General features: G+C 42.7%; 1 protein-coding gene across 5 annotated transcripts in view; it reads right to left on the reverse strand.

Annotated features, from left to right (window-relative positions):
• AUTS2 (activator of transcription and developmental regulator AUTS2) overlaps positions 1-18,964 on the reverse strand; it is a 968,366-nt gene that overhangs the window by 640,107 nt on the left and 309,295 nt on the right. The window lies entirely within an intron of this gene.

Below are 18,964 nucleotides of genomic sequence, written 5' to 3' on the forward strand. Positions count from 1 at the left end.
AGATTAACACCTGGCTAAACATTATTCTGACAACAGCGCTTGCCCCTTCGGAGAGTCCACCACGTGGCTTTAACCCCTTCCTCCCCCACTAATCAGGACAGCAGCATTCTTAGGGTGCCCCCCGCCCCGATACTCCTCCCCCCATCTCAAAGAAAGATTACAGAACTAAATATAGTTTAGAAACAATAAAGCCTCTTAAGCATAAACCAAATATCTCCTTTCCAATTCTGCAGCTTTAGTAACATAGCCATGTAACCAGAGCACACAATCAAAAGCCAGACTCTTTCCTCTCACTCCTAAACCTCCCTCCTCCTGGACAGAGGGACAGACTAATCTTTGATACCATCAGATTAATATTTTGCAAGACCACGTGTGAACACATTTACCAGCCCGCAACATGAGAATAATGTTCACAGAATTGTAGAAATTGCAGTTGGAAAAGACCTATTAGACCATTCATTTCTTCCCTGCCAATGCAGGATTAGTTCTCAATTTCCTGTCTTAGTTGCACCTCATCATCAGCTCCCCACTTCCAGTTCCATATTGGAACCTGTTGCATATCAGGTTCCAAAGGCAGGATAGAAAAAAACCAGACTATTTTATTTCCATTTTATTTGTTGCATACTAAGAGTAATAACTAAATAGACATGTATCCTGTTGTACTCTACATGAGCTCAGCACCCCAACTTGAGCACAAAACCTCACAAAGGAAATTACTTGCTCTTACATTTATGTAGGTACTTCTATACAATGAGCGTATGGGCCATATTAGTGCCCAACAAACATTCATTTATGTACCCAACGACCGTATGAGATGGGGAAGCAGTATCCCGCTTTGAGGCAGAAAGAGATTAAGTGACTTGCCCACAATCACATAGCAAGTCTGTGGCAAGGTTGGGAAGTGAACCCATATTTAAGTCCCAGTCTAGTGCCTAAGCTATGAGACCATCTTTCTTAGTCCTGATAATACTTAGTCCTGCTTTGAGTGCAGAGGACTAGATTAGATGACCTCTTGAGGTCCCTTTGAGTTCTACGATTCTTCTTTGTTAAACAACTATTTATTTCTTCAAAACACAAAATTTGGGGGTCGTTTTTCAATACAGCTTCTGGTTTTGGGGGTGCTGGCCATCAATTGTGGGCTCAAAGATTAGCATGTTAAATATTCTGCAAATTAGGCTGATGATTTCAGAACAAAATGCTTTGTTCCTGTAATTGTATCAAATCTAAATGGGGCTTTTAGTGTTATAATTGTTATTGTTTGTGCCTAAAAATTTATTGCAGGCCCAAAATTGCCTCCCCCAACCAGTATATATAAACATAGGCTGGGCTAAGACCCAGATGAAAAACAGACCCTAAATCCTAAATATTTCTTGCCAAAAAAAGGTGATCTTAATGCAGAAAGCACTGGACAGTGCATGAAATACACGCTGTGATGACCAAATAACTGAGGCCACTAAGGTACCTGCCAACTGCGGTTTCCACAGCTGCGTAAGGGATGTAGGTGCACAACTTCCACTGAATTTAATGAAAGTTGTGATGAAAAGACAAACGGCTTTGAAAATTTCAGCCTCTGTTGGTTTATGGGTGTGACGTTATCTGATTAAAATATGACATGTAGATCATTGCTACCATTGTTATATAATGGCAACAGATCTTGTACAAAGTGTGTCAAGTCAGGCGTCAATGGAAAAGTTATGATTTGCTTAATATGATTATCCTATTTGTACGCATGTATCATTTTAGTGTCTGAAGTTATAAATATTAACTATGTACCTGTATTTCAAATGGGTTGGCTCATGTGGTAACACCCACAAGGTATTTACCAGAGCATCATGAAAGGACTATTCAAGCTGAATGGCCCATCAAAGCACACGACTCACCATGGACGATGCCCATTCACACCTCATGGGCTTTCATGTGAACGTTCTAAGTAGAGTAAGGGTAACGGCCTCGACTATGACTAAGCAAAGCATGCATGGACATGTGACTTGCCCATGTGACTTCAAACACCATCTTGTTACCTCTAATTTTCCACAAACTAGACCAATGGGTTTCCCCTTTACTTGGCAGAAGCTACAAAAGGCCCATTTTGCCTCTTTCCTGCTCAGATCTCTGAACTATGAACTTACACTAATGGGAGCATTCTAATCAAGGGACTGAGCAAGAACCTTATAATGATTTGGCAGCAACCAGAGTCTTGACTTAAGCCAGCAATTTATTTCAACACAGCTACAAGCCTGATCCAAGAATTTTGCAATTTTTGTATGTATTTGATTCCTTTAACTAATTTTAACTCTCTCCTTTTTCTTTCTTTATTTTTATAAATAAACCTTTAGATTTTAGATACTAAAGGATTGGGAACAGCATGATTATTGGGTAAGATCTGAGTTGCATATTGGCCTGGGTATGTGGCTGGTCCTTTGGGATCAGAAGAACCCATTGGTTTTAAATACCTACTCATCATTAAGTTTAGTGTTTTTGGTGGTGGTACAAGAAATGGAATACCTAAAGAGGCTGCTTTTTTGATCCTTGTTAACCAGTGTGATGAGACAGATGTTTACTTTTGTTGCTGGATTGGTATACCTTATGGGAGAATAACCACCAGCTTTGGAGTGTGTCTGCCCTATTTCTCAGCAGTTTGTCCTGAATTTGGTATGCTCAGTTGTGACCCATGGAGACAATGGGAAATTTCAGAAAATATACAGATGTCACACACTAACTACAATGAGGGAAAGGAAAGATTCAAACTGCAAGTGTACGTGAAGACCAGATGAAAGCAGAGCAGTTTAAAATGTGTCGGCTTCTGATTTCTTCACATAGTAGAAGTCCCTGCCTGAAGTAGCAAATAAATAAATGGACCAGAGTATGTCTAGGCCATACACAGGTGTGACAGGAAGGGAGATGGTACAAGGAGCCTCTCAACCCCCACCCTATACTTCTGCATAGGGGACTGCCATAATTGCAATCTCTGCACAGCAATGTGCTCCCTGCTCACACTGTCTTGGCTATTATCCATCCCACCTAAGGCAGGGAGGAGATGGATCAAAGCCATATCCCCACCCTCCCAATGCCAGCGTCCACAAAGAGCAGCAAGTTGTGCCACACCCCGTTGTGGGGAGTAGCAGGAGCTAGACTTGTGCCAATTCAGGAGCTCTGGGAAGGGCTGTACCTGAGGCACAGTATCTCTTGATGCTCCCATTGTGATAGCATGGCCCCACATTGTCCACAGCACAGGGGTGTGGCGGAAAGTAACAACTGAACCCTGGATCCAGGGCTCTGGAGACAACCAGCCAGTGATGACTCAATAACATCTTGTGGCACCTTGTGTTCCATGGCTCAGGAACTCTATGTTACAGTTTTATTCTTATACTTTTTTTTTTCAGTGAATCTAGTGCACATGAGTGGCCTGGGCTGACATATCTAGAGACCCTTTATAACCACAGGACAATCACAGAGTGGGCAGTAGCAGTGCAAGCTTCTCCAGCTCAACAGTGATCTACGTGGAGCTGCTCTCCATGCTCACTTAATCTTTTACATCGCTGCTGAGACTACCAAAGACACCAATTAGTACCAAACCAGTCTGACTGTTGTTTACGTGCACAGACAGCTACACAAACATGTGTGCGCGTATACACACTGAGAACACAACCACTTAATTTTCAACATAGCATTTATCTTTATGACTTGAGAACAGCACCATCATTTATTTCAACGCTCCCTATGTCAGCATTTTGTCTGCAATGTATGTGTTTCATATTTAATACAGCTATTGTCTAAACAGTTCATCATACAATAGCTTAGCTTCAGTTAGGCAATTCATCTTCACTTGTTAAGGGAATTGTCACTGCACAAACAAAACATTTGTTATGAATTCATCCCTTAATACATGAAAACAGCCATGTCCAAAATTATGCTGTTCTGTCCCTCTTTCATAAATCCATCAACAAGATGAAGTCATTTACTGTGTATATCCTACTTGTATACAACTAGAACAAATATGGGGCCTTTTCTACAGGTAGCTGTCTTTCAGCATAACATCTGCAACTGTCCTGAATTAAAGGGCTTCCTTTGGACTTATTAAGTAGATTTTGCCATAGTCCAGTGTAGTTTAGAATGTGAAGTAGGATACAAAAGGAATGAAAATTGCTTGTTTTACTAGATTGCTTTTTAGTAGTTCACTGGTCCAAGTTTGTTAACACACCCTAATAATCCTTTATAGCACCACATATGATTTGCGATGCTTTCACTGTCCCCCATTACCAAGCCATCCAGATACCAACACGGGGCAAACAAAACAAAGAGACATCTTAGATTTGACCCTGAAGATGCTTCAAAACAGTATATGACTCCTGCCTGGACCCTGTCTGTGTTCCTATGTTGTTTAGCCGTGCAAGCGTTCGGTGTCTGCTCCTGCCCTGGGGGGCAAATGAAAAAGACAATGATTAGAAAAACGTGCCCTGCTAAACTTCCCTTCTGTAGCTACTGTGGTTGGAGAGTTGCTGGGATTTATGAAGTTAGCCATCTGACCCCTATTTCACTCCATACATGTGAGATTTAAATGCACAAGTATCAGTTAACTGGGAAGACCAGTAGAGAATCCAAGAAGCCAGATGAAACAATGGATCCACCACTTAAGGCTCCCTGATTCTCTTGGATGATTTGTGCTAGCCCCAAAATAGGTTAAAGCAGCCTAAAGGTTCAAAGGACACTGCCCTCTACAAAAAGGTACACTGGGATTGGGTGGAGGCAGGCATGTCAGCTCTGAACCAGCTGAGATCACATCCACACTGGAGAAATTCTCAGCTGCCTTCATCTGGCTTTTTGTCACCACCAGAACAGGAAAGAATCTGGCCTTGTTTTACTGAAGTTGCATTTATGCCTTTCAGACAATAAAATTAAGCATGAGATTGTTACAGATTTGGGGCATAAACTATATAACAACGAATATGCTGCCATCTCCACCAAAGCATTCGAAGAATTATTGTTCACAGGCTAGGAAAGGGAAGAATATTTCAGAATTCATACGCAGATTCTAAAGCATCACCAAAACCAGTGACCGGTGGAAAACTATTAGGAGCTGAGCGCAAAGCTATCCGAGATCTGTAAAGGTGCAAACATTTCCAAAGATCAGAGGTGTTCAGAACACCTCAACAAGGGAGATTGAATTTAGTTTAAAATAATGCAAAAACTATGAGGCCGTTATTGTGTCTCCCTTTTCACCTCCCAGAGAAGGTGGCCAATTCCCCAAGATTTAGAATGGGCCAACAATTTGGATTCATTTCACAGCAGCCACATTTCCTAGCAGCATTTCTGTTTCAGAACAAATCCAGAATTCTGCCAGCTCTGTCCTCACCCAAACTCCTTTACATACCAAAAAGGCAGTGAGCTCAGTGCAGGGGTTGCCAGGGAGTGGTGCCAAAATGAGTGGGAATTTAAAAACAAAAACCGATTTGTCTCTAATACAATGTGTTAAACAAACCAGGATTCCAGTGTCCTCAGGGGACCCAGATTACAGGGTGCATTTGATTCACATGAAGGCCTAAGGAGAATCCTCATTGTTCTGGCTCATGTACAACAATATGGGATCTTGCTGTCTGTCATAAATCCTTTCTAGTTCTTTATAACCATGCTCTTCCATCAGCACCATCTGCCCCTTCATCTTAAGAGCTGTCTGAAAATCTCTTCATGAACTTGCTGCTGTCAAATCATACTTATGCTCATATTTTAAAAAGGAAATTCTGGTTTAAATCCAGCTCCGGTTGGAAGTATTTGAGAGCTATTTTGATTTGATAACCAGGTAGAGTAGGGTTGCCAACCCTCTTGGTTTTGCCGGGAGTCTCCTGGAATCAGGCTCTATCTCCCGGAGGCTACTGAAGCCAAATCGGGAGATTTTAGGCGCTAAAAGTCCGGCAGCGCAGTGGGGCTATGGCAGGCTCCCTGCGTGCCCTGGCTCCGTGCTGCTCCCAGAAGCGGCCAGCATGTCCCTGTGGCTCCTGGGGGAGGGAGGGGGTCTCCGCGGACTGCCCCGGCCCTGAGTGCCAACTTTGCGGCTCCCACTGGCTGGGAACTATGGCCAGTGGGAGTTGCAGGGATGGTTCCTGTGGGCAGGGGCAGGGCTCGGAGATCTCCTGCCCCCCCCAAGCCTAGGAGCTGCTGCCAGAGGGATGTGCCGGTCGCTTTCAGGGGCTGCCTGAGGTAAGCGCCGATCGGCTGGAGCCCGCACCCCAACCCCTACCTACCCTAGCCTAGAGCCCACACCCAAACTCCCTCCCAGAGCCTGCACCCCCTCCCATACTCAAACTCTCCCAGAGCCCACATCCCGCACCCCCATCCGCACCCGAACTCCCTCCCAGAGACTGCATCCCGCACCTCCTTTCACACCCCACCCCCTGCCCCCATTTAGAGCGCGCACCCAAACTCCCTCCCAGACCCCACACCCCAACCCCCTGCCCCAGCCTGGTGAAAGTGAGTGAGGGTGGACAGGTGGGAGGGATGGACTGAGTGGGGGGCAAGGCCTCGGAGAAGGTGCAGGATAGGGGCATGGCCTTGGGCAAGGGGCGGGACAGGGCAAGGGTGTTTGGGTTTGTGTGATTAGACAGTTGGCAACCCTAGCATAGAGGCAAATTAGCTGGTGTCCAATGTCTAGTGTATTAGTGTCCAGTAATTGTAACCAGCACCATGGTTGAGAAACTCAGCAGAGAGATCAAAGATTAAATGGGCTTGGAGACCAAATGTATCTCTAAACCCCCTAGAGATGGATCATTCAGGGTGGTTCCATGCCATATAGCTAGTGTAAGGTGGGGAAGCAGGCACTCCCGTCACCTCTGTGTGTTTGTTTCATGGAAGGAGGGCTTTCATGCCGAATTGTGTCAATCCAATAGCTTTATATTAGTTTAATCCCATCCCTACCCACCAGACATTGACTCCTTGGTATAATTTATGGCAGCCACACCAATGTGGAGCCAATCTTGGGTTTCCAATAGCAAAGCAACATAAGGAGTGTTCCCTCACAGCACAGTTTTTAAAACTCACTCTTTCTTAAAGACACTGGCAAACCAATTCCAAAAATCGGTAATTTCCTTCGTTCCTGAATGTGTGTGTTCTTGCTCATGTCAGTAATCATCCAGTGTGGGAAAGTACAGCAGCCCAGAGCACCCCTGTGTATCTCAGGATATACGGGATCAGAAGGGCTCCTCTTTCCTGGGGCTGGGATTAAAAAACAACAACCAGTAAGCGTTGCTTCGTGACTCAAAGGGAACCTAGAACACAGTTTAGGTTACGAAGAAAAAGGGATAGTTTGAAGAGCCAACTTTTCTCATGAAATACTAATGCAGAGTGCAGGGGTGGGGCAGACTTAATTCACAAGTGAACTCACCCTTCTGGATGACATTAAGGCTAAGGAACACCACCACCTCTTAAAGGTTCAAAGAGTGGGAAACAAAGTTTATAGATGACGAAATATATACCAAAAAGAAAAGGAGGACTTGTGGCACCTTAGACACTAACCAATTTATTTGAGCATAAGCTTTCATGAGCTACAGCTCACTTCATCGGATGAGCTTATGCTCAAATAAATTGGTTAGTCTCTAAGGTGCCACAAGTCCTCCTTTTCTTTTTGCAAATACAGACTAACACGGCTGCTACTCTGAAACGAGATATATACCATACTAAGTTTACATATTCAAACGCAAGAGACAGACTGGCCGCATCTATACCCAGTATGGTTAATCAAAGCCAGCCTCCTGATTGCTCACAATATGTTATTTCTGGCATATTGAGTTATATCAGGTTACATCAAGGAAAGCCACTGACATTACATGACATAAGTAATTGTGCCACAATGCCATGTGTTCGGCTACTCAGAAGGTTGCTTAAAATAGTTATTTTTCATCTCTCAGACAAAAAATGCTGCAGTTTATATCTGAAACTTTAAAAAAAGGCAGCCAAACAAAAGAAGTGACTTATGTGATTGAAAGGTTAAACTCTGCTTGTACAATCCTGGACATTGTTTTAACAATTTAAATAACTCAGACCTAGTTCTGATATTTAGTTCTTGGTTTTTTGAGTCTCAACTTTCCAAGCAGGTCTACCTTACCAAGAGAAAAAATTGCATTTTAAGAACACACAAGTGGTCTGACCTACACAGGTCTCAGCTTCACATACACAGACCAGATTAATTCCTGGGATGCTCCATCATCTTGCCTTGCTAAGTAACACCTTGTAGTACAACATTTAGGCATTCCTATATCTCCATCACTTACAAATGGAACAGGAATTGCACAGCAAGGAGAAAAAAAAAGATGTACTGCAAGGAAAGGAACAAAAAGGGTACAGGTGTAAAGGATATTATATATACAACATCAAACAAAATCCTAAGAAAGCATTTAGTTCTGGAAATAAGGAGACACCAAGGTTTAGAGGACTCAGGCCCCAATTCAGCAAGGTACTTAAGCCAGTGTTTAAGTCTACCTCTATTCAACAGAACACTTAAGAACATGCTTAACTCTAAACACATCCCTTTAAAGACAGCAGAATAGATCCTCAGGTGGTGTAAATGGTCATTGCTCCACTGACTTATACGAAGTGATGACCATTTAGAGCATTTGAGGATCTGACTAATGAGACTTAAAAACATGCTTGAGTGTTCTGCTGAATAGGGTGCCACACTTCCTGTACTCTAGTTTGTGTTTGGTAACACTGCATTTTTCTCTCTGACCTTACATTGTTGCTCTTTGTTGTTTGAATGTAGAACTATTTAAAAATGTTAAAGAAAAATTAAATCAATTTCGCACTACTGAATACTTAAAACATTATGAGATGCGCAATGGTGTGCTTCCATAACCTGTGGGATTTGAGCCATCATGCTAGACACAATTTCTTCAGTGACCCTGCGTCCAGAACTAAGTCACCCTGTCACCGTTCTGCTTTAGCAAAAGAGGAATTTGTTGTGTGACAGCTCCCTGCCACCCTAGTCTGTTAGCCAGCCCCCGCAAAAAAACTCCTTAGGACTATACCAGTCCCACTTTGCCTTTCACGCAAATTTCAGTTCCCCAACTCTGCAGAAGCTTCTCCTTGCAGAATCCAGCCCTGTCACTAGATGCCCATAGTCATACCAATTCAGCTGTTTCCAAAGAGACAAAATACACACCAGCCTGTTAGCTCAGCTGAGGATGCACACCTCCCTTTAACATAACAGCACTAATGTGACATCATAATAAAACAAGAATAAGTATTTAAAAAGAACACAGATTAAAATGATACCAAGCAGAGAACAGAAAATAGTTACAAATAAAACAAAAAGTATAACATGCTTCTAAGTATTGACCTATAGCCTTAGCAGGCTCCAAGCTTTGTCTAAACCAGTTCTCAGCTATAGCCACTTCTCAGCATCACCAGCTTGCTTGGTTGGGGATCCATCATTCATAGACGCAAAGAGCAATGACCTCTTTGTTCTCTCAATGAAGGATAACCAAAAGGTCTTTCTGCTTCTCCTTATCCTCACAAAAGTTTATGGTTTTTATCCCCAGTCAGAATGAATCCCTGTAGTTCAGACTCCAGGGTCTTTCGACAATGAACTACCCTTTGTCTCTGGTCAATTTACATTAGAGAATCAGGGAGATAACTATCCTCCCTCTGGTCTGGAAGAAAACCCCTCTGGTCTGTTTCTCCCTTAGTTTGGTTAGAGATTTTAAAGCATAAATATCAGTAAGTATCCATAATTCCTTATGTGGCATTAATACATATATTTCACAATGGTATTATTGACCAGTGTGTCACGAGCTTTCATTTGATATCCTACACCTCATTCTTGATATGTAAATATGACAGTAATGTCTTAGATGTAGTGAGTTTGTCATACCTGACAAGAGCAGTAAATTCACTAATAGGCCTCTGTGGTCACATCTTCCTAGCAGCTTTTTGTGCTAATTTGACACTATTTTATTCCAGCACACATTTTCAAATATAACCACTGGTTTGGAGTATCTCATTTTTTGGGTGACTAATATGAGAATATAGGCACTCATCCTGAGAGGTGCTGTGAAAGTAGAATGAATTATATTTAAATTATAATTCATTAAAGAAATGCATCTGGTGGGTTTGTTGAAATATAGTTGTCAGGAAGAGAAACATTAAGGAGTGTGAGACAATGGGTCCTCAAACTAATTAACTTAGAGCTCCTACTGAGCTAGGAGACTGGTAAATGTTAGTACGCAAATAAGATATGTACGTATATTTGTCAGTTTCTGCTTCCTTTTGTCTCTTATGTTAAATTGGCTTTGGCTTATCTGTATAAATAAGTTAGCTTGAGCTTTTGCAGGGGGCTCACATATCTGGGTGCATTGGCAAAGCGCTTTGCTAATAAACAGAGTGGTCTGACAAATTCTGTGAGCCTTGAATCTGACTTTGACAGTGCTAAGCACCCACAGCCCTTGTACATACCACAAGTTACACAAGCTTGCCCCAGAGGTGAATGTGACCCTCCGTACCTCTTTCTCTATCAGTAAAAAGAGTAGAACTTCAGTGGGGTATTTGTGAGGGTTAATAAATGCTTGTGAAGTGTTTGGAGTTCAGATATGCTCTAGACATACTTCTATTACTGCTACAAACCAAGCCTTTTTGTTTTTTTGTTCCTAGTACAACAAAAAGACAGCATATCTAGTGGTTAGAGCATGAGCCTCAGGAGGCCTGGCTTCAATGCCAGACTACTGTTGGCTTGCAGTGTGACCATAAGGCAACTCAATTTCTCTGAGCCTCAGTAACCCCATTTGTAAAACCTATCTTGTAAAGCAGAGGAATTTATTATTGTGCATTACAAAGACAGAGGGATAAGAGGGATTGACAACAGAGCTTGTCTACACTGACTCTTATGAAGCTCACTCAATCGAGGTTACTGATCCTATACAGATATATATTAAAAAACAGCGTGAGCCAGATTCTTGGTTTCAAACTTTGGCACCTGGTGCAGTTCAGGAGGGGAAGGATGCAAAACTGATTTGTATTCCCTCGATCATGAGGTTGCCATGCTCCACCTCCCCCTGGCGTAACGGAGAGCATCCTGAAAGCTAATTAACATGATTTGGCTGCCTGGGGTTTCAAGGGATGTTGCAGCAGACAAGGATAGCAGTGATACAGGACCTGTGGTCCTGTCCCCAGTCACTCCCCATGCAGCAGGAGCTGGGACAAAGCATGACATTGAAGCCACTGCACTGGATCTACACCACTCAGGGATTTCCACACAGCAGCAGACCGCTCAAATGTCATTTGAATCCTGATTGAAGGCTGTTTTGCACATAGAAAGCAGCAAGAATCAGCCAAACAGAGTGAAGACTGTAGCTTTGTCTGTATGCATACATGCATGGAGCCCTACATGTACAAAAGCACACAGCAGCAAAAAACGGCTGAACCTGCATAGAGAATGCAGCCCTGTATGTACACACGCACATGCAACGTACATACATATAGTACCATAAAAGAATATATATCATATATAAGATAAAATTGGCAGGTTGCTTTGTATTTTAACTTATGTTGCCATTTAACTTCAGAGTGATTATAATGAGTGTGAAGTTTCACTGTAAAAATTAGGTTATGTTCTTTAATATTCATTGACTTCTAGCTTGCTTCCCCCACACAACACATTATTTACTCTACAGTGGCTTGGTGCATCAATTATGGTAATACTTTGTGAATAACATTTGCATTCTCGCAAAACGAGCCTGGTTATTTAGCACTAGCCGAACAATTCCTCCGGAAAACTGTCACAAACATACGTATCATATGTCTCCACTTAAACAGATCAGCAATTATACCAGTTTATTAAAAAGATTCAGCTTTTTTTTTTTTTTTTAAACTCGTCTTTCTGAGAATAGACGAGTTTGTAGCCTACATAGCCTTTTCCCTTTGCTTATGTGGTCACAGGAAAAGGACAATGAACACAACTACTTTCACAAAGCTGAGTTAATACTTTTTAGATCAAGGGGCAATACATCAATTACGTCAGCATATTCTAATACAGCAAGGATAGCTAAGCAGCAATGACTCTTGATGAATGTTTTTGGATTGACCAATGGGAACTGATCAATCCAAAAACCTCTCTCAGACCCTTTGAGATTCCCCGCAATGATTCACACAGTCATCTCCTTTCACATCCACACAACTTCCCTTCCAGTCTGACCAGGAGAAAAGAAATGCACAGGATAAGCCCACTGTACAGAAGCAGAACTCCACAGTTGTAGAGCAATGTTAATAAAGGCTGCTCTTCCCTAAGTTTTTAAGGTGCAACTTGGACAAACCAACTGCCTGTCGTGTCTGACCTCAGGCGATGGTGCAGGATATAGTGATACGTTCATGTCAGATATAGATCGCCACCAGTCTTAATACTAAGACTTTGATGGCAGACCATACTAGACAGTTTAATACACAGACTATGTTTTGTCCATCAAATGGTACCTGCAGGATTCTGCATTGTGGACCATATTTAACTTGAACTGCTAATGCAATAGGATGAGCTTCACCTCCAGGTTACTCAGGGCTAAGGTGGCCAACTTTCTAATTGCAGAGAACTGAACACCCTTGCCCTTCCCCTGCCCCTTCCCTGATGCCCCACCCCTTCCCCAAGACCCCACCCCCTACTCACTCCATCCCTCCTCTCTCCATCCCTCACTCTCACCACCCTCACTCATTTTCACAGGGCTGGGGATGAGGGGTTTGGGGTGCAAGAGGAGGCTCTGGGCTGGGGCCGAGGGGTTCGGAAGTGGGAGGGGGCTCAGGTGTGGGAGGGGGTGATGGCTCTGGCTGGGGTGCACGTGGGGCTCCAAGCTGGGGCAGGGGGTTGGGGTGCAGGAGGGCTCTGGTTGGGGGTGTGGGCTCTGGGTGAGGCCAGGGATGAGGGGTTCAGAGTGTGGGAGGGGGTTCCGAGCTGGGGCACGGGGTTGGGGCATGGGAGGGGGTTCAGGCTCTGGGCAGCGCTGACCTCAGGCAGCCCCACATTTCCCAGGAATGGAGGAAGTCTACAGGGCTCCTGGGAAATGGCGACATGTCTCTCCAGCTCCTAGGCAGAGGGGCGGCCAGGGGGCTCGGCACCCTACCCCCGCCTGCAGGCACCACCCCACAGCTCCCACTGGCTGCGGTTCCCAGCCAATGGGAGCTGCGGAGCCAGTGCTCAGGGCAACACCTGCAGGCAGGGACAGTGCGCGGAGTCCTTGACTGCCCCTCTGCGTAGGAGGTGGAACTGCCAGTCACTTCCCAGGAACCACGCACAGCTGGGCACAGAGCCTGCCTGCCTGCCCCACTGCGGCCAACCGGGCTTTTAGTGGCCTGGTCAGCAGTGCTGACCAGAGCTGCCAGGATCCCTTTTGACTGGGCATTCTGGTCGAAAACCGGACGCCTGACAACACTACTCAGGGCTGGTGTACACAAATGTGGTAAGTTGACCTAAGTTATGCTCCTTCAGTTATGTGAATAATGTAACTGAAGTCGACATAGTTTAGATCAGCTTACCATAGCGTCTACACACCGTGTCATGTCAAAGGGAGATGTTCTTCTGCTGACTTATCTTACTCTTCTCAGGGAGCTGGAGTACTGGAGTCGATGGGAGAACACTCTGCCATTGACTTAGCGGGTCTTCACCACACCTGCTAAATCAACACTGCTGCATCGATTGCAGCAATGCCGATCTACCAATAAGCGCAGACATGGTCTAAGTGGTCTAAGAGTAGTCCAGGTCAGAAATAACTTAAAGTTGTTATCCTGCAATAGCTCTTTGGTAACCTATGAGTTACTCATCTCAGTCCAGTTCCAAAGATGTGCACAAATCAGAGAAATCATTCTAGTGAGCAGTTTCAGCAGAGGCCAAAGATGGAATAGACCATGGAGATTCAAATACCTTTTTATCCTTCAGCTAGGAGAAAAGGTAATGTTAAAAAATGATTGGAACACCTTTAGCTTGCAACATCTACACACTACTTTGTACCAAAACACAACAGCAGCCCAAGGTATTTTACATGTGATGCATACAATACTTAATATTTGATCTTTAAACCAGTTAAAGCTAAACCAGTGCATATATACTGATATTTCTTCAGTACAGTTAAGAATTGCAGCTCATTCCATCTCAGCATGCAGTGATTACATTTGGAAGTTACTCAAATGCTCACACTCCTAGCTACAGCACTACGTAGTTTGCAGTAAGCGTTTCAGCAGTACCAAAATGCTACAATCACCACCGTATATCGTAATACATGTGTGATTGTTTTGGGCTGTACTAATTTGGCACAGTGTTGTTATATGTATACTGTATGCTATGCTAATGCAAGGACAGACCATGCCATCAGTGTCCCTCTATAACAGTTTAATTGCTTCCTGTACATAAAGCACTGGAGATACAGTCAGGTCTGAAGCATGTTAGTGGGTCAGTGTGCGAAAGCTATATTTGCTGCTGCCCATGCTATAATTCTAATGTGGAGAGCAAGAACCCTCAGTCTCCAAGCTTAAGTGGGAAGAGCTGTACTTTTAAAAACAGACAGACAGAGTGGTAGGCTCCTGAAAATCCCTATAGTTCAGAGGTTCCCAAACTTTTCTTATTGTGTTCCCCCTTCCAGATCTACCAGCTGTCCCCGCCTACCTCTTACTCTTCTCATCACTGGTGCTTTGTGTGTTCTAATTAACACTACCTGTGTGTGTGTTCTCATTGGTATATCTTGAAGTAAATTAACTGCTGTATTTTATATAAACACATTTCCCACAGAATTTTATAGCATCATCTGATTAGCCCATTATCAAAATGCAATAAATAAAATCCACCATTATATAATTTCTCCTGCATACCCCAAAGAGATGTCGGGGTACGCCTAATACCATTTGGGAATCCCTGCCAGAGTTCATCAAGCAGCAGACAGACCAGCTCCAGCATATAAGCTAGCAATTGTGATGATAATTTGCACTGGGTTCCCAAATAGGTTCATTAACTAAAACCTGGCTGTCACACTGAGTTTCTGAGTGGAGAAGCCAGTTACTGTATGCGTGAAGAGGTTTCAAAAGGATTGGGATCAGGGAATGGGAAAGAGAAGAGAACCTCATTTAATTAACTTGGTATAATTTCTCCGTTCAACTGGAAGTTTATCCTTTTCCAAGTTTATCCTGGAAGCTGGAAATGCCACCTCTGCAAACCAGGTCCAAAGTGTACACAGGAATCAGGCTCATATCTGTATATTTTAAAATATGATTTCTGAAAAACTCTGTGCACTTTTCCATGGTAGGCAGGGGAGAGGTACATGGATGGGGGAGTGGTTAGTTATTCTCGTGGCATGCTACAGATTTAAATCATAGTTTGTAGCAAAGATGACAAGATGCAATAGAAGTGGCATTAATAGCATTCTGGACTGTTGTAATCAAGTTCTTACATTACATCTCACAGTATTTGAACAAATTATCGTTTTTGCCCTTGGTTTGGACAATACAGCAAGAAAAACAACATAGTATAAAACTGGGAAGCCTCTTTTGTGAAAGACTTAAAAGATTGTTTTTGGTTTTCATCGTCCTGCCTCTATAGAAACGGTTTGATTGTTTTAACAGTTAAGGAAACAGGCTGGCAGTCCTTGACAAGGCCAAATCCAAGTGTCTTTACAGAGAATAGCAAAGGTCAGACTGGTTTTGTGAGCTGTGATGAGCCACAACAGGAACAGAAGCCCTCTGCGTACTGGAAAAAATGAAGATTGGTTCAGCTGTGTGGCTTTGACACACTCCCTGCTACAGGTTTATTTTCCTACCTTAGGAGAGGAAGTAAAAAAAAAAAAATAATAAGGGGAGAAAGCACAAATGAAAGAGGGGGGACGCTCTAGAGGAGCACAGAGAGTGGCCACCCACACATTTTAATTATTGATGCAGACGGCCTAAGCAATCTGTAAACCATATACATAATGTATTTACTTGAAAATCCAGGCAAATCCACCCGGTATTACAGACCAAACTACAGGCTGATCTGGGCGCACTGTCTTAAGAACAGAGTAAGCTGTCTCCATGTACTCAAAAATCTGTTTGACAAATGAAAAGATTAGATTAATGTTAATAATCCTAATGTGCTTGGTGACATTCTTTTTGCCCTAGCAGAGCAGAGGGCACCAGGGGCTTGTTCTACATCCACCAGGTCCATCTTGTGCCATGGGATGGCTTATTTAGAGTGATGTATGGGAGACTGGCTTACCTCACTCCTGAGCCTTGGTTTGATTACACACACCACTGGTAACGTTTAGGGATCAACCCGAAAGCAGCAGATATTTCATAGAGCCAAGTGCCACATAAAAAACCAGCCACTCCTTGAAACAGCTGCTTCTAGGTACCAGGTTGTGGGTGTGGGGAGAGAAGGGGAAATGGTGGTAAAGAATCAGAACATCTTTCACTTAAGGTAGTATGTGCTGCTTGTCTCTAACTGACTGACTGGAACCATGTGGAGAAGAATCAAACTGATTCTAAATAAAACTTCCCTGCAATTTAACAGGCAGTGTAAGCAGGAGCAGTTAGCATGATCAAAGAAAGAATTGTTGCTCACCCCATCCTGCCATTTTGTGTGGGTTTTTCAATTTCGAAGTTTAAATCTTGGTCATTAAGAAAATATGGCACACTGTAGGGCATTAAATAATTGAGTTATGTGTGTTCGAGAAGGGAGGGAGGGAGAGAACATGTACAGGAAAGACACTTTTACCATGCAGCATCCCAGACATGAAATTCTGATTACTAATGCATGCACTGAGCTTTCATTCCTTTGCCCACAGACTACGCTGCAGGCCAGCTGCCCTCCGAGCATGTGGTTGGAACAGAAGGCTATGCCTTTGCAACGCCCAGATGTTTGCGAGTCTTCCGCTGCAGGGCAGAGCCTGTTTGCAATTTTCTACTCAACAACCAGTATGAAAACACAAACATTCAGACAAACGGACCCTTCACTTCCTCCGAGCTGCTTTTAGTGGTTTCTTTAATCTTTTAAGCTCCTGGGTCTAATCCAGCAGCTGCCATCAAAAGTATTATACAACTTGAGGGAACTGAGGTAGGGGGGAATACAATGAATTTCCTGATTTGGTGTTTCTATCCTCCTTGTCATTACAGCATGTGCACATATTTTATATTATAAATATGGCATATATATATGCAACTGTAGATTTAGGCACACTATCTACTGTACAGATAGACCATCTTTTATTTTAATTTCAATAGTCTAGTCATCTCAGATTTTTACATTTATATATATTTAAAATATCTGAGATGGCACGCGCATATGCAATACGATGGAGAGTGTGAGCATAAATGTATTATATAGACAAATAGAGTGCCACCTCTTCCAAATGCATTGCGACTCTCTCTGTTTGCTGTTTTTCTTGAAGCCGCAACACCTGGAGTCCACTGATTGACTATGAATCTCAACTTTCTAAAAAGAACTGTTGCAGAGAAAAGCATGAAAAGGTAACTCAAGTGCATCCTAAAAATCTAAAAAGCAGAAGGCAAATAAAAACAACATAAAATTCATGATTTTAACACCATTTTTTTTGGCCCGATTCATATTTCTTGAATGTTGGCAATACTGGAATATTATATAAAATGCAAACTATTGCAGTTGAACAAAAGCAACCCCAAGAAGGGGCTGGAGAGGAGGAGCTGCACTGGCCAGAGAATGGGAAAACGCCCTCCCAAGAAGCGGCACAGTCCGCGGCTCTTCATGAGGCCTAGAAATTAACTGTACAATGCCTCCCAGAGTTTCCTGTGAGTGGTGTTACTTGCATTCCCTCCCACTTACACCTATCTGGCCCTTAAGCTTACTGATACAATAGAAGCTCAGAGTTATGAACACCTCGGGAATGGAGGTTGTTCATAACTCTGAACAAAACGTTATGGCTGTTATTTCAAAATTTTACAGCTGAACATTGACTTAATTCAGCTTTGAAACTTGACTATGCAAAAGAAAAATGTTGCTTTTAACCATCTTAGTTTAAATGAAACAAGCACAGAAAGTTTCCTTCCCTTGTCAATTTTTTTTTTCTTTTTTTAAACTTTCCCTTTATTTTTGTAGTAGTTTATGTTTAAACGCAGTACTGTACTGGCTTTTTTTTTTTTTGGCGTCTCTGCTGCTGCCTGATTGCATACTTCTGGTTCCAAATGAGGTGTATGGCTGACCTGTCAGTTCGTAACTCTGAGTTTCTACTGTATCTGCATAAAATCTTAAGAACAATGTATCCTTCTTAGACACCCACAGTATAAAAGAATTAGTTAACACTCACTAAAAGAATCCCCCATAAAAGGATACATTTGCTGTGCACCAAATTCAAGGAATACTCAAGCAATGAATCCCTTTCAAATTAATTTCAGAAGAGAAAAGAAAACTTCTAGCTTGATCCAAAGACAAAATCACAAGTCAGGCAATCTACTAAAGGAATGCATTTTCTCTACATACAGACTCAATTGCACTTATTACCTTTTGTTCATAAAATAATGGAGCTTCTTTAAGGGATTCCTGTTACAGGAAAACATCTGCTAAAAGCAGACTTTTAGACACAGGTCCCATAGCAACCATATAATCCCAGTTACAATTCTGGACTTGTTCCACCAAGTAGGAAATATCTTTTTAAATGATTTCAGATATAAGTCTCTATTATGGCGTTCACTAGACTCAGATAGCTGTCCAAATATGAACCAATGCAGTACTAACTTCCTGAGTCTTTAGGCAATTCCAGTGCCTCTGCAGCTGATGGTTTCACTCTGTTGTTACCTGGGAAAAGCTAACAAGCATCTGGTGAGCTTGGAACACTGGTTGTGATCGGTGATACTGGTTTTTTGTTTTTGTCTTTTTAAAGTGCTCTAAGTAAACATATACAAAATACAATAGAGGCCTCTAAAATAAATACCTGATCACACCTTTCCAGAGCACCAAAAAGGCAACATGCAAGAAAGTTTATCTATAAAAGAGATAGGTAAAAGAAAC

The sequence above is a fragment of the Natator depressus genome, chromosome 17 (assembly GCF_965152275.1).
Source record: "Natator depressus isolate rNatDep1 chromosome 17, rNatDep2.hap1, whole genome shotgun sequence".
Lineage (NCBI taxonomy): Eukaryota > Metazoa > Chordata > Testudines > Cheloniidae > Natator > Natator depressus.